At 40.9% G+C, this 14,835-nt stretch overlaps 1 pseudogene; it reads right to left on the bottom strand.

The window, feature by feature from the left end:
• Positions 1–14,032: 14,032 nt before the first annotated feature.
• Positions 14,033–14,550, bottom strand: LOC100585838 (annotated as a pseudogene).
• Positions 14,551–14,835: the final 285 nt, after the last annotated feature.

The raw sequence follows: 14,835 nt of genomic DNA, 5'->3' as shown, positions 1-14,835 counted from the left end.
CTGAGGTTGATAAATGTGATCGGGGTTCTTTTCGAATGCCTAACACTAAGGTGTGGTGGTGTTCATCAGGGTCCCACAGGAAGCCAGACAGCAAAAGCCCTGATTGATGCAATCCATACAGGACAAGCCTTCCAGGGCCAAGAGCAGCGCAGTCACCGGTGGAGAGGAAGAACAGAAAAATACCCAGCATGAGTGTAAATGTTGAAGTTACTTTAGTAGTTTTTATACAACAACGTATTCAACTATCGAAGCATATATTTTAGAACTCAGTCACAGCCATTTTATATGCCACAAATAAGTTGGCTTGGTGGGTCTAAGCTGGGGGCTAACAATCAGATTTGCAAGCCCAGAGAGTGAGGGGAAAACTTCCAATCCCTGAAAATATTATTTTCCATGACAATCTATTAAATTGTAATATTTGTGGTTAACAGGATTTCTCCAAGCCCAGATGTACAGGTCCAGATCTATTTGCAAATATCCAGGTCTTTCCAAATTTAATTACTATGTCTAACATTGCGATCTGAAAGCTACCCACCCCCAGTATCACATTCCAAATTATCAGCTTTTTCTGGATTCCTATTTAAACGAGATTCTATCTGCAGAATTAAAACTTGTCCTCAGCATTTTTCACATATGAGTGAAAAATACCTAGCAATAGGTAAAGAAAATAGTGATGTAGAGAAATAAACATGTGAGTTTATTTTTATTTGTTTGTTTTTGAGACAGAGGTTTGCTCTTTGTTGCCCAGGCTGGAACCTCCACCTCCCAGGTTCAAGCGACTCTCCTCTCTCAGTCTAGCTGGGATTACAGGCCCACCACCACACCCAGATAATTTTTGTATTTTTAGTAGAGACGGGGTTTCACCATGTTGGCCAGGCTGGTCTCAAACTCCTGACCGCAGGTGATCTACCCGCCTTGGCCTCCCAAAGTGCTGGGATTACAGGCATGAGCCACCATGCCCAGCCCACATGTGAATTTTTAAGTGCTGGTGTGTGTCTTAAGGCAGGAATTCTTTATTTTTGCTTTCTTACTTCATTCAAAATACTTTCCCTCTTAAAGAAATTTTTTGGGCAACTCCATCTTATCAACCACCTTAAAATTTCTTCTGGAAAAACTCTTTCTGGTGAGTAAAGTCTTACTTCTATGAAGAGTTCTTCCTTGCAGTGGAATCATAAACAAGAAATAGTCTCAGAGGTTATCTCAACCAACGTCTTTAATTGGCTGATAAGAAAAATTCTTCATGCTTTTTTCTTTTTTTAATGATAGTGCTTAGATTTCAACTAAACTCTTCTACTCTCATTTGTTCTCTGGTATCATTTATCTTTCAATTATTGTTTAAGATCTCCCACACCATTAATAACTTAAGATAAAAACAGAAATCTATGGAGTTTCTTTCTCTCAGAGAGCTTTTCCTGTATTCCACTCCCCGTGTTAGATGACTGATGAGCCTGGGATTCTTCCTCTTAATGTCTGGTTAGGTTTCCAGAGGAAATGTTGACTTTTGCCACAAATGGTGGCAATCTCTAATCTTCTGGGACCTCATGCCAGCACACTCTTGCCCCACCTAGAGGTGCTTTGGCCCAGAACTTTTCTGGATCTTTGTGGTACAGACCTCTGGGTTCCTACAGTGCGGGGGCACATTCACAAGCAACTCCCCCAACCTCACCCCCACCTGATTCTGCTGTAAAGAGGAATTATTGTTTGCATGTTAAAGGGGAAGAAACAATGACTGTGAGATCCAGTGTCCTGATGGAATTTCGCTAGTGGGGGCGATAGCTGGGATATAAGCTTGGGTTTTCTGACTCCAATTTCTCTACATCACTATTTTCTTTACCTATTGCTAGGCTTTTTTCTCCTCTCTTTTACACTCTACTAACCAGGCCCATCCTGTGCCATCAGAAAAGAGATGAGTGAATAACAGGGAAGAAAGCACTGGCAGTCCCTCCTTGGCCTATCTGGAGTTAAGAACCCCCCTCCTTAAACAGTTAAGGCCTCTGTTTTTTCACTTATTGTCCCCAGAAAGAATCAATAATGTTACGTTGTTTGTTTTTTGAGACAGGGTCCAACTGTTCTTCAAGACAGGGTCCAACTATGTTGCCCAGGGTGGTCTTGAACTCCTGAGCTCAAGCAATAACAACGTTAAGTTTTAACCACTTCTTCCCTTCCTGCTCATCTGGATTGTTAATAACTGTTAATATTAATAATGTTAGGTTTAATGCAACATTTATCTCAGAATAACTTTCTTGCTGTGTTTTAGGGTCTTTTTCTCCCCTTTATTCAAAACAAGGTCATTTTTCTCCAATCTCAAAACAATGTTAGAGACTGTGCCTATCTGAAACTCCCTTATCACTATTTTTCTTCAGGAGAATACTTTTGAGCAGCTTTAGGGATATAGCAAAACAGAAAGAGGAGAATATATGTTCCCATGCACCCATTTATGGTAGAACCATTATAAAAAAAAGTCACAAAGAAAGCATAATCCATAAAAAATGAATATTGATAAACTGGACTTCATCACAATCAAAAACTTTTGCACTTCAAAAGACTCCACTAAGTCAACAAAAAGACAAGTCACAGGCTAGAAGAAAGTACTTGCAAATCATGTATCTAACAAAGGACCTGAATTTAGAACATATAAAGAACTCTTACAACTCAATATACAAGAAAACAAACAATGCAATTTAAAAATGAACTAAACAAATATTTCACCAAGAAGATATAGGAATGTTTAATAAGCATATGAAAAGATGTTGGATGTCATTGCTCACTAGAGAAATGCAAAGTAAAACCACAGTGAGTTACTACTCGATACACTAGGGTGGCTAAAATAGAAAAGATGGACGATAAAGAGTGTTGGAAAGAATATGAAGCAATTAGAAAATTGCTGATGGGGATGGAAAATGGTACAGCTACTTTGGAAAATAGTTTGGTAGTTTCTGAAAAAATTAAACATAAACTCACCATACAAACCAATAATTCCACTCTGAAGTGTCTCTCCAAGAGAAATAAAATCAAGTATCTATACAAAGACTTGTAGGCAAATGTTCATTGCGTGATTATTCATAAGAGCCAAACTTTATGCTAACTGAAAGAAGCCAGATGTACACACGAATACATATTGTATCTCATTTATATGAAATCTATAGAGACAGAAATTAGATTAATGGTTGCCTGGGGCTGAGGGTGGAGTAGAGATTCACTGCAAATGGTCAAGAGGCAATTTTTTGAGGCAATGAAAAAGTTGTAAAACTGGGTGGTGGTGATGGTTGCACAATTCTGCAAAAATAATTGAATTGAAAACTTGAAACAGACAAGTTTTATGATGTGGAAATTAATCTCAGTTAGACAATTTCCTTACTTCAACATTGCTAAGTGCTTATCTTTAGCTTTATTGATTGGCTTTTGAACCTATGAGTCCACCTTAATTTGCTAGGCATTTACTCATTTCTGGGCAAACTAGCATCAGAGGAGAAGGTTAAAACACAGTACATTATCACCTGGTGCCATTTACCCTTGCATGAAAACTGAGCAACTTATACTCCATATAGACTTTTCAAAGTGTATGTTGATTTCCTTTAGTGGTGTACCAAATTTTGACAATGTTAGTCAATGTCTTCAAACTCTAATATCAAATAAACAAATACATTTGAAATGCTAACTCTTAAACTTTGCCAGACTGGTCTTCTTGCCACTAAGAGGGCATTAACCTACTCTGGTTTCATGTTGATGGAAGGTCAAGAATGTTTGCCATCTGCCCTAACTCCATTCAAACATCATGTGGCCTGCCTTAGAGCTGTACTATTTTAGTAACAAGAATTATCCACCTGGGAAAGAGGCCAGAGTAGCGAAGAAACCAAACCAGAAGTGGCTAACAGACAGAATCTCCTTGTTTGGCTTTAAGTACTTGTAATGAAATTAAACTTTCTTGGGTCAGACTATTTATACAAATGCCAGTGCCACATAGGTTATAACTGGACTCTGTGCTGCACGGCTTAGGCAGTTTACTCATCACCTACCAAATATGCTCTACCATGTTAAGGTAAGAAGTTATATAACCCTTTTCTTGGCAAACATTTTAAGCAACAACAAAATAGCCATGAGCAACAGAGGAAATTAGGCTGTGATTCATTAAACAACTCCAACTTAAATGCTATGGTTTGCATGGACTCGAGTCCTCACAAATATGAATTCCCCCTAAGTCTTGAGAGGTCATTTGTGCATTTGGAAATAGAAAGAAATCTGATAACAGATGTCTCCAAAAGTGCACCCAGTCAGCTGGCTCTTCCATTTTCCTTTGTTTTCATGATGGGCCACCCTGATTCCAGTTGGCATGCTCTACCAGGTATAGTCATTTTTAAGGGGCCTGGAGTCACTCTATCTCCTTTAGGATATCTGAGTGTCTCTAGTATAAAACAAGATGTATTGATTTGGAAAGCTAATATATAATCAGTATGCTGAACAAGAACAATTCTTAGGATGTAATCATCAAGCAATTTTATCTTCTGCCCCCATTGACTCTAAACTAGCTCTTCAGACTAGTTCTTCTCCAGCTCCTGGAAGAAGTCTCAAACAATCCCATGCTATTTCTGGTCACTCTCTGGGAATAAAATATAACAAGTTATGATCTCAATTCAGTAAGCAAAAATATTTGACTTTATATAATCATCGAAACTCTAAACTTGGTTTAAGGCTAAAATACCCTTCTCCCTCCCATTTGCAAGTTACCAGCAGACAGAGGAAGCGACTTGGCTTCTCACAGTCTGCTTTTGCAATCTTTATAAAATACCATAGACTGGGGGGCTTAAACAACAGAAATATATTTCTCACAATTCTAGAGGCTGGGAAGTCCAAGATCAAGATGCTGGCCAATTTGGATCCCAGTAAGGGCTCTCTTCCTGGCTTGCAGACGGCCACCTTCTTTCTGTGTCCTCATATGGTAGAGAGAGCAAGCCAGCTCTCTGCTGTCTTTTCTTATAAGTACACTAATCCTATTAGATAAGGGCTTATGATATCATTTAACCTTAATTATTTCCATAAAAGCCTTATCTCTAAATACATCCTCATTAGGAGTTGAGGCTTCAACATATAAATTCGGGGGGACACAATTAAGTCCATAACACTCATTTTCATCACCTTCCATCTCCTCCTTCATTCTCTCTTGTACCCGTAGTATCTGACCTTTGAAGTATGGGGAAAGAGGAGATGAAAGAAGGCAGGACCATTGATTCTGTCTGGAGCTGGTGTGAGCCTTCAGCATCCTCCCCAGGCCTGGCAGGCAATAAACCCAATTCCTTTTCTTAGGGGAAATGTTTGGAACTGCTGTACTCTCCTCCTGTTCCATGCCACACCTCTTTCCTCACCCCTAAGAATTTCATGGCTGACCTCCAGCCTCTTCCTGGTGAAGCCCCTTCTCCTCTTCAGATAACCCACATGGACAGACATGAATCAACTCCACATCAGCTCTCTTTGGAGTGTGGGCCATCAAGTCCATCAGAAACCTTCATGCTTCCTTTTACTTTCTTCCTCTTGAATCTGAAGCTCTAGAAGAACAGACCAATCACGATGCAGTGCCAAATTGCTTTGCTCCTGTAGTCAGAGTGTCTCTCATTTTCACATTTCCCAGGCAGGAGTCAGAATACATCCCACCCTAACGCCCAAACTGCAGAGAACACACTTCTAGCTTTCTGAGCAGTGTCCCTCAACCTCTTCCTTTTTGACCTGAGGGAAGGAGAGACTCATTCCACTAAAATCATCCCCCCAGTTCTCTCTTCTGTAACAGACGTGACGAATTGGTCCTCAGCACCAATTCCAACCTATTTTCTTGGGTGCTTTCCTTTATTGCAAAATTGAAAACAATTATTTTCAGATTCTTTTGAACTTAGAATTCTAGATGCAAATTACGTTCTGCCAATTGAAGGTACTTGAGGCCAGGCATGGTGGCTCACGCCTGTAATCCCAGCACTTTGGGAGGCCGAGCGGGTGCATCACCTGAGATCAGGAGTTCGAGATCAGCCTGGCCAACATGATGAAACCTCGTTCCTACTAAAAATACAAAAAATTAGCCGGGCGTGGTGGCAAGCGCCTATAATCCTAGCTACTCGGTAGGCTGAGGCAGGAGAATTGCTTGAACCCGGGAGGCAGAGGTTGCAGTGAGCCAAGATAGCACCACTGCACTCCAGCCTGGGCAACAAGAGTGAAACTCCGTCTCCAGGGAAAAAAATAAAAGGGTACTTGAACAAGATTTGGAAGGCAGACAGGTTTGGAGTTGGGGAGGGGGGCAGTCTTCCCACTGCATGCAACCCAGGGGAGAAAAGAGTATTTTCCCGCATTTGTGATCCAGGGTCCAGCTTTTGTTCTACCCTCAAGTAGCAGCCCCGCTTCCTTCTAACTTCTCCCCATCTCAAACATCTCAGTGACCTAAACAAAATGGATTTCCACTCCCGAATCCTAGTAAGCCACAGATTTCAGGGCCTTGAGAGAAAAAATACAGTTAAATGGAGGTCTTCAGTTTTCTTTTCCTTTACTGTGTTCAAACCAAATTATGCTGTTTTGTATAATTAATTCATTACCTAGAGAACAGGCCCAAATTATGCCTCATAGACTATAGCTTTTGTAGACTGATTTTAGCAAGTTATTTATTTCAAATCTGTTATACTTGCTGCCAAGAAATTTTGATGTCATATGAAGTATACTGTGGAGAGGTTTTATACCTATGTCAATAAGTGAAGCCATTTCTCTCTGACCCTTTTTATTAATGGAGTTTCTATGAACTTGTTCCGTTTATAGCTGGCTATGGTGATGCATAAGCTATTAAAGCAGCAAGTCACACTAGCATGCTCACACACACACATGCACACACATCATCTTCATTCACTACATCCTCCCAAGGTAACCTGGGAGGGTTACTTATATCTTCCCAATATACCTTTAATAATAGACACCTCCCACACAGACCCAATACTCCAGCCAATTTTAAGACAGTTGTACATAGACAGACCTGTTGCCCGCATGGCAGCCTCTGCCAATCACGAAGAACAGGAGTTTGCTTGGCAGGAGAATCAGTCAGCATCTCCGAGTTCCTATGCTTATGGCTGGTATGAGTGTTCTCTTCTGCTCAGGATTCAATGAAAAGTACCTGTCAAATCTATGCATTTATGTGGAAATGAGATATTGTTCTGTAATGTCAGTGTGTGTTTTGAGGATGACATTGCCTGTAAGATACTCAATTCTCATTTTAAGAAAGCAGTGATCTAACTACGAAATATTTTTGTGTATGCATCTTTAGATTTACAGCACCTTTCTTCCTGAGGCCCACGACCACCAGCCTTACAGAAGCCACTGTCATCTCTCACTGGACTACTGCTTTGTCTCCTAACTGGTCTCCCTGCTTCCATGTGGGCCCCATTACAATGTTCTCCATATCAAATGTAGAACAGTCACTTAAAAATGCAAATCAGTTCCAGTCCCGACCTGGTTTATGAACCCCTCAGTGGCTTTCCACTGCACTTTAAATAAAATAGAACTTGGCGCTGGGTGTTGTCCTCCCTGTATCCCAGCCAGCCCGGCTGAGCCACGCTTCTGAGACTGCGCCAAGTTCATCCTGCGCAGCCTCTGCCTTGCTCTCCTCTGCCTGAGGCATCGCCCCTCCAGGTCCTCCCTGAACTTGACTCCTTCTCTTTCTTCAATTCAGTCTCCTCAGCGGGGCCTCCCCTGACCAACTACCAAAGCTAACTTCTCCTTATTCTCCTTACAGCTTCCTATTCACTTTTCTTTTAACACATATTATCTATCTATAATTACATGTTTATTGTCTACCTCCCCTACTTGACTGAAAATTACATATGGGTGTGGACCATTACCACTTGTATCCCAAACACTTTCTTCAAGCATCCACTGATACCCCGAGAGGTCTGGGAGCCCAGATTCCCAACTCCTACCATACCATCGGTGTGTTATCACCTGCAAAATTTGCTTTAACATTCTTGTTAACATCATCAACATAATTTTACTGAACGATTTGCCAATACCCTAAAATTTGTTAACTTTTCCAATGAAAATCTAATAAGAAAAGCTTTTAAGTCAACAACAAGAAAGCCAGGATGTCGAAAACAGCCAGCTTTGACACAAGAGTGTGACTTAGGTGAGCGTTTCATCAGTTTGAAGGTGCTATAGCCGATTTTTGTGGTAAGCTAAATATCAGAGTGCAGTTCCACAGGACAGGATGCAAAAGCATGACTCTGCTGTCTCAACTCAGATGTTTTTACAATGACCTCATCATTTTATTTGAAACAATGAGAATTCCAGGATCATTGGAACATCTGTACTCAAAAATCATAAGGAAAATATGTTAACCTTTTCTTCAACTCTTCGTGTCACTGTCTCCTTCCATTCATATACATAACCAGTATGATTTATTGTAACACATAAATAAAATATTAAAATAACCAGTTTAAGTCTTCTTAGTTTTTAACAATAAAATTATTCATACATTAGTGAAGATTTAGTCAAAGTCACAGCTAAGAATTATTGTTATTTTATGGAGACTTATATTTGAAATATAGAAAATTAGGTATGAAGCTATTAAAAGACATATTTTACAATGGCTACATAGTTACACAGCTTTGCGGGGGTGGGGGTGGGAACCAGCTATGTTTATCACCAATAAAAAAATAGAAGGCTAATTAAGACAAGAGCCTATTGTGAATCTCTTTTAACTAATCAGTTGAATTGACACGTTTATTGAGCTTCTACTATGACCTTAGGAAGTGTAAGACATGGTTCCAGCTCACAAGAAGCTTAAGTTGAGGGGGGAAAGGGAGCACAGAGGCTATTATATTGTACATTTATTACATTAGTAAGTGTCTTCTTACATTTATGAGGTGCTTACCAGTTCCAAGTTCTCTGCTAAGACTTTTTGCATGCACTATTTCATTTTATTCTCACAACAACTATCATGTACTTTAACTACATAGCAATTTAACTTTTAAGACAACTAAGGCTCAGAGCAATTCATTGGCTGTCTACTGACATACAGCTAGTGAGTGACTGAGTTGGAATTCCACCCAGATCTGCCTGATTCAAAGGTTCAGAGCTCTTTCTACCATCAAAAATGTGCTGTGGTCAGGCTTTCCCCAGGAAGGAATGCAAAAATAAGACCAGATAATAAAATGAAAATGTGAACTTCATGAGGGCTAGACCATGTTCATTTTGTTTCTCATTTTATTTCCCAAACCCAGGACAGTACCTGCACTGATTAGTATTTTTTGAATGAATGGCATCTGACAATTAAGCTTTGAAAGCAACAGATTTTAACTCAGAGCAGAGAGGCACTGGGGGGAGCTTAAAAAGACAACTCCCAGGTATATAAAATCTGAGAGAGCTGACTGAACATATTGTCATATTAGAATAAAGATTTAAAGCAGTTTTCACAGAGGCTGGTTAGCCTTGAAAACATAGAAAAGGAGAGTGAAACTATAGAGGTGAAAGCTGATCTTTGTACCTCCAGTTTATTTTTCCCAAATTTACCAAGGAGAGAAGCTACTCCAACTTCCTGGGGGCTGAAAGAGAAGAATTGAGTGAAACGGGAAGAGGAAGAAAGGCCAGGCCATTATAGCAACTGATCTTCACCCACAAAGAGGGAAGCAGCAGGCAGGAAAGAAGCACCCTCACGTAAACTAGGCAATAAAGCCCCACGAGTGTGACAGGACGATCTGAGAGTTGGGACATCCAGGAGATCAACCAAGGAGAACTCAAGGCAATGGGCTGAAATGTTAGAGGACTTTAGTTGGAGAGATGCATGAACAGAATAGCACAGACTAGAACATAGAAAATGAAACTGTGTGTGTGTGTGTGTGTCTGTGTGTGTGAGAGAGAGAAAGAGAGAGAGAGAAAGAGAGAGAGAGATCTGTTAGGGTGACCTAAGCATTGACACTGTGGAGCCAATTTCCTTTGGTTTGTACCTCTAATAAATTGTCTCACCCTACCCCCACCACTGCCCACTCCCTCACCAGTAATTGTATATTTTCATCATACATGAAAAGAATCAGCATTCTGGTTTGTAGATATCAGTCTCTGTAGCCTTGGTTAACATACATAATCTACATAATCCCCAAAAGGAGAGACCCTTCATCTGTATATAGGACAAATAAAGTCCTATGTTTGGATGGCTGACACGATACCTTGAACCCTTGTGAATTCCTACAGGATAAATGCCACTCGGAATGGCCTCCTGACAGCCAACCAGCGCTCTCCTGTGCTACAGTACACCCCCCGTACTACAGTGGGGCCAATGTTTCCTTCTGAACTGACATTATCAAAGAGTACATAACCGCAAGAAAATACATTTCAGTCCTAAGAGGAGATCATCAACTGCACAAATACAACACAGAGGTTATGGTACAGTGTATGATGGGGAGTGGGGAGGGAGGAAAGAGAGGACAACTGATATGCATTCAGTTTCTAGCTTGTTTTAAAGAAGTCTTACATACTTAACCTTACACAGACAACAACCAGAGAAGTAGAGGCTTGGCGAGGGTAAGTCAATTGACCAGAAGTCACTCAACTAGTAACTCTCAGGGATTTCAAACCCAACTAGTAACTCTCAGGGATTTTTAAACTCTCAGGTATTCAAATGCAGGCCTGTCTAGTTCAAGGGTAATAATAACAATAAGTATATAATTAGCATAAAAATAAATAGAAAAGATCCTTGTAGTAAGACTTATAAATTAGAATGCACAGTTACCTAAGAGACACTGCTGTCTCTCAAGTTCTTTTAAAAATATTCAATAGAAGACCAGGTGCAGTGGCTCACACCTGTAATCCCAGCGCTTTGGGAGGCCGAGGCAGGTGGATCATCTGAGGTCAGGAGTTCAAGCCAAACTGACCAACATGGTGAAACCCTGTCTCTACTAAAAATACAAAAATTAGCCAGGCAAGGTGGCACGCGCCTATAATCCCAGCTCCTTGGGAGGCTGAGGTAAGAGAATCACTTGAACCCGGGAGGCGGAAGTTGCAGTGAGCCAAGATTGCACCACTGCACTCCAGCCTGGGCCACAGAGTGAGACTCCATCTCAAAAAAATAAATAAATAAAACATAGAAGAATACTCAATAGAAGTATGCTGTTTGGACTTCATTTTTGTGAAGGCAAAGAAAAATAAGTGAAATGAGAAACTATATAAAAACAAACTGTGGCGTCTAAGTCCTCCCCCTGCCCCTGTTCCATCCACAGAGTGTGTTTGCACAACCGGTATATAGGAATGTTCGGAGAAGTGATGGAAACTTTATAGGAATTTATATGAATTGGTTTTTCCCTTGTGGATTTTATAAGCAGATTAAATTCCACATTCAAATTGCTGCACTGCAACTTATTAAATATTCACTTTTTAAAATAAGTTGATGCATTATTTACAGCAGAGCAGATTCAATATTTAAATTGTTTACTCAAAGAGTTCCTGACTAGAGCATGTAACCAGTACCTTCCTTGTGGACCAGGCAATGAGATGAAATGAGTCTTATTTGGTGCAAATCCTAAGAACAAAAGCCTAACCTGCACTAGAAAGCCAGCTTTAGTTAATGCCAAACTCCAGGCTGCATCTACTTCTGGACCTCTGACTTGCCTGCTTCTTGGCCTCCCACAGCATCTTGTCCCTCATCAGCGTTTCTCACACTAAAGGCATCGGCTACTTGGGGTGGAATCATCTGGGATGAGTTTTCAAAATGCATTGGCATTAAAAACAATCGTTTTTAAACCTCAGGGTTGAGAATCACTGCTCTAACCAAGGTAGTGCCTAATAAGAAAGCCTTCTTAAGCCTTATCCTAGACTCAGAGTTCAGACTGTCTTGTGAGCACTGGGAGACACCAAAAGGGTTAAAGCAGAGGAAGAACTGTTCACATTTTGCACTTTAAGAGTAGTGTAGCTGCAATGTGGAGAATAGAACACTCGGGAAAAGGAGACCAGGTGATGCAGTGGTCTAGGCGAGAGAGGACGTGGACCCAAGGTAGAGCAGTGGCCATGGAAGGATTTGAGAGGCACTTAGGAAAGATAATTGATGGAGCCCAGAGCCTCATTGCATGGAGGGTGGGGAGGTCACCAGGTGACAGAGAGGAAGAAAATAAAGAAGAACTTGTTGTGTTTAGGGTGGGATGTGCTAACATGAACGCTACTTGTTACTGCAAGACTCAGATTATAACCTCGATGTTCTGATACCTAAGGTTTTACAAATATACTCTATTTTCCTAAAATCAATTAACTGGTTGAGTTTTGATTTATTTTATAGTTAACAAAAGGACGTTCTTTGAAGTTCTTTTTGGTGTGGGGTGCTAAATAATATAGAGTAAATTAAAACAATGTATCTAGGATCCTAGTGAAGCTATTTCTCTTTAGCTTCTCTGAGAAGCTGGGCAATGAACGAAAGCCTGGGCTTTCATTCCATAGTACTGAAAAAACTCAAGTCTCCTAACCTCAAATTTGGAAGTAAGCTCTGTCTTTTTAAATCACTGGCAAGTCATCTCCTCCTTTTCCTCTCTATCTCACTCCCTCTATCTTAGATTTTTCAGGCTTTATTTGGAGATTGTGAGTCCACAGATGGGTGCTGTCTAGCTGGAACTGGATAAATTTACAGAGGACAGAATGTAGCCATAGTTGTAGGACAAGAGACAAAAATCTGATCTTCTGATCTCTTTATTTTTCAGTTGTAGTCTGTATAGTTGCAGTGTTCTTTTTTCCTAATCATAAAATAATTACAATGTATTATTATTAGGAATTCAAACATTTCAAGAAAGTATGATACAGAAAGTGAAAATACCCTGACACCTCAGCCTCAGGAACATCCATGTTAACAGTTTGGTGTATACACTTCCAGATTCCTGCAGTAACATAGGATTAAGATGAGGAATTAGGCAAGCACCAAGCAGGAGGTCAGGGCTCCAGGCAGATGGAGAGCACGTGTTCTTAAGAGAATGCATGACACATCAGGGAGGTGGAGGTTCCCTATGGCGCTGATATCCGAAGTGTGAGGTGGGCGTGGCGAGATGCAAGGAATGGAGGTTGGCAAGGACCCTTTAGAATGTGTGTGCACACGTGTACACCTTTTAAGAATATCAGATCATACTATGCATTGTCTTCTAAAACTTGTTTTTCTACATGGAAATCTTCCCACATCAGTGCATTTAGGTATAATTCATCCTTTAAAAAAGGGATATATAGTACTCTATTATTTGGATGGACATAGTTTGTTTAAGCAACCCACTACCAATGTGAGTAGCTTCTAGTTTTTGCTATTAAGAGCAAATCAACATTATTAAGTAAATACCCACAGAAGAATATCTCACGGCTGAACTTCCAGGACTGATATTGCTAGGTCAATGGCTATGCCTATTTAAAATTTTATATTACCTACTGTATATAGGATTGGCTAATTCCTTACACCCTTACCAGCACTGGATGCCATTTATTTATTTGTTGTCACTCTTCTGGGCAAAAACCGAAAGGTCATTTTAAATGTTATCTTAATGACCATTGCAGTTGAACACATTTTCATATCTTTCTTGCCCACAGGTATTTATTCTGTGAATTACTAGTCCATGCCTTTTGTATCTGATTATTTTATTTATTTATTTATTTAATTTATTTTGCGACAGAGTCTCTCTCTGTCAGCCAGGCTAGAGTGCAGTGGCACAATCTCAGCTCACTGCAACCTCCTCTTCCCAGGTTCAAGTGATTCTCCTGCCTCAGCCTCCCAAGTAGCTGGGATTACAGGCACAGGCCACCACACCTGGCTAATTTTTGTATTTTTGTAGAGATGGGGTTTCACCATGTTGGCCAGGCTGGTCTCGAACTCCTGACCTCAAGTGATCTGCCTGCCTCGGCCTCCCAAAGTGCTGGGATTACAGGTGTGGGCCACTGCGCCCAGCCTGTATCTGATTATTTTAGATCAGCCACGCAGAGAGGTGGTTGATCTAAAGTAATCAGATATAATAGGCTGCTGTAGAGTTGATTAGTTTTTGTTTTAGTGTTTTGGTGGCACTAGGACTTACCAGGCCATGCCTTCGTCCAGGTGCTGGGGCTTGTCCATGGTGCTCTTGAGGTATAAAGCCTGGACATTCTGCCAATTCACCTTGAGCAGTGACACCAGGAAGCTAACATCCAGAAGAATGTTGTACACAAGCTCATCGTCTGTCATCTTCACATGGCAATGGTCATGGCCAGACACAGCACCTTCATCTGGAACTTGATTGTAGACTTCACCTCATCAACTCTGGCTGCCATGTTTTCACTGTTCATGAACAGGGAAGGGAATTTGCTGGCTTTATTCAGGCTGGGGCTGAGGATGTGTTTGATCACAGTCATCATACTTTATGGCCAGCTTCTTGATGAGCTTCTTATTCTGGTTGAGTTTCTTCAGCACCCCGAAGCTCACATGGTGATAGCCGCAGCCTTGGCTTCATCAAAGTGTTGTTGGTCCCCAGCGTACACACAGAGCTTGGGGCGGGGAGTGGAGGAGTGGACTAAAGCCTGCAGGGGAAGCACTTGTCCTTCTGAGTTCATCATTCTTCAAGGTGATCTTTGGCTATACCCAAAAGTGTCCAGTGCTTGCACTGGTTCCTCTGTGGGACGCCTTGTACAGAGTATCTTGAGAGGCTTTGCTGCTCTTGGTGCCTCATGCCACAGAAACAAGAAACGAGCGTTACTGTAGAGTCTTGCACCTTCATTTAACTAACTGGTGAAACAATGAAAGTCACTGACCTTCAGTATCTTGGAGCATGTGTGCCTTTAGGTTTTTACTGAAATTGCAGGACATTAACCTTCTTCTATAACTAGCAGTGTTTGTTCTTG

This window comes from Nomascus leucogenys, chromosome 18 (assembly GCF_006542625.1).
Source record: "Nomascus leucogenys isolate Asia chromosome 18, Asia_NLE_v1, whole genome shotgun sequence".
Classification (NCBI taxonomy): domain Eukaryota; kingdom Metazoa; phylum Chordata; class Mammalia; order Primates; family Hylobatidae; genus Nomascus; species Nomascus leucogenys.
The sequence above is the reverse complement of the archived record's forward strand: the minus strand, read 5'-3'. Positions and strand labels throughout refer to the sequence as shown.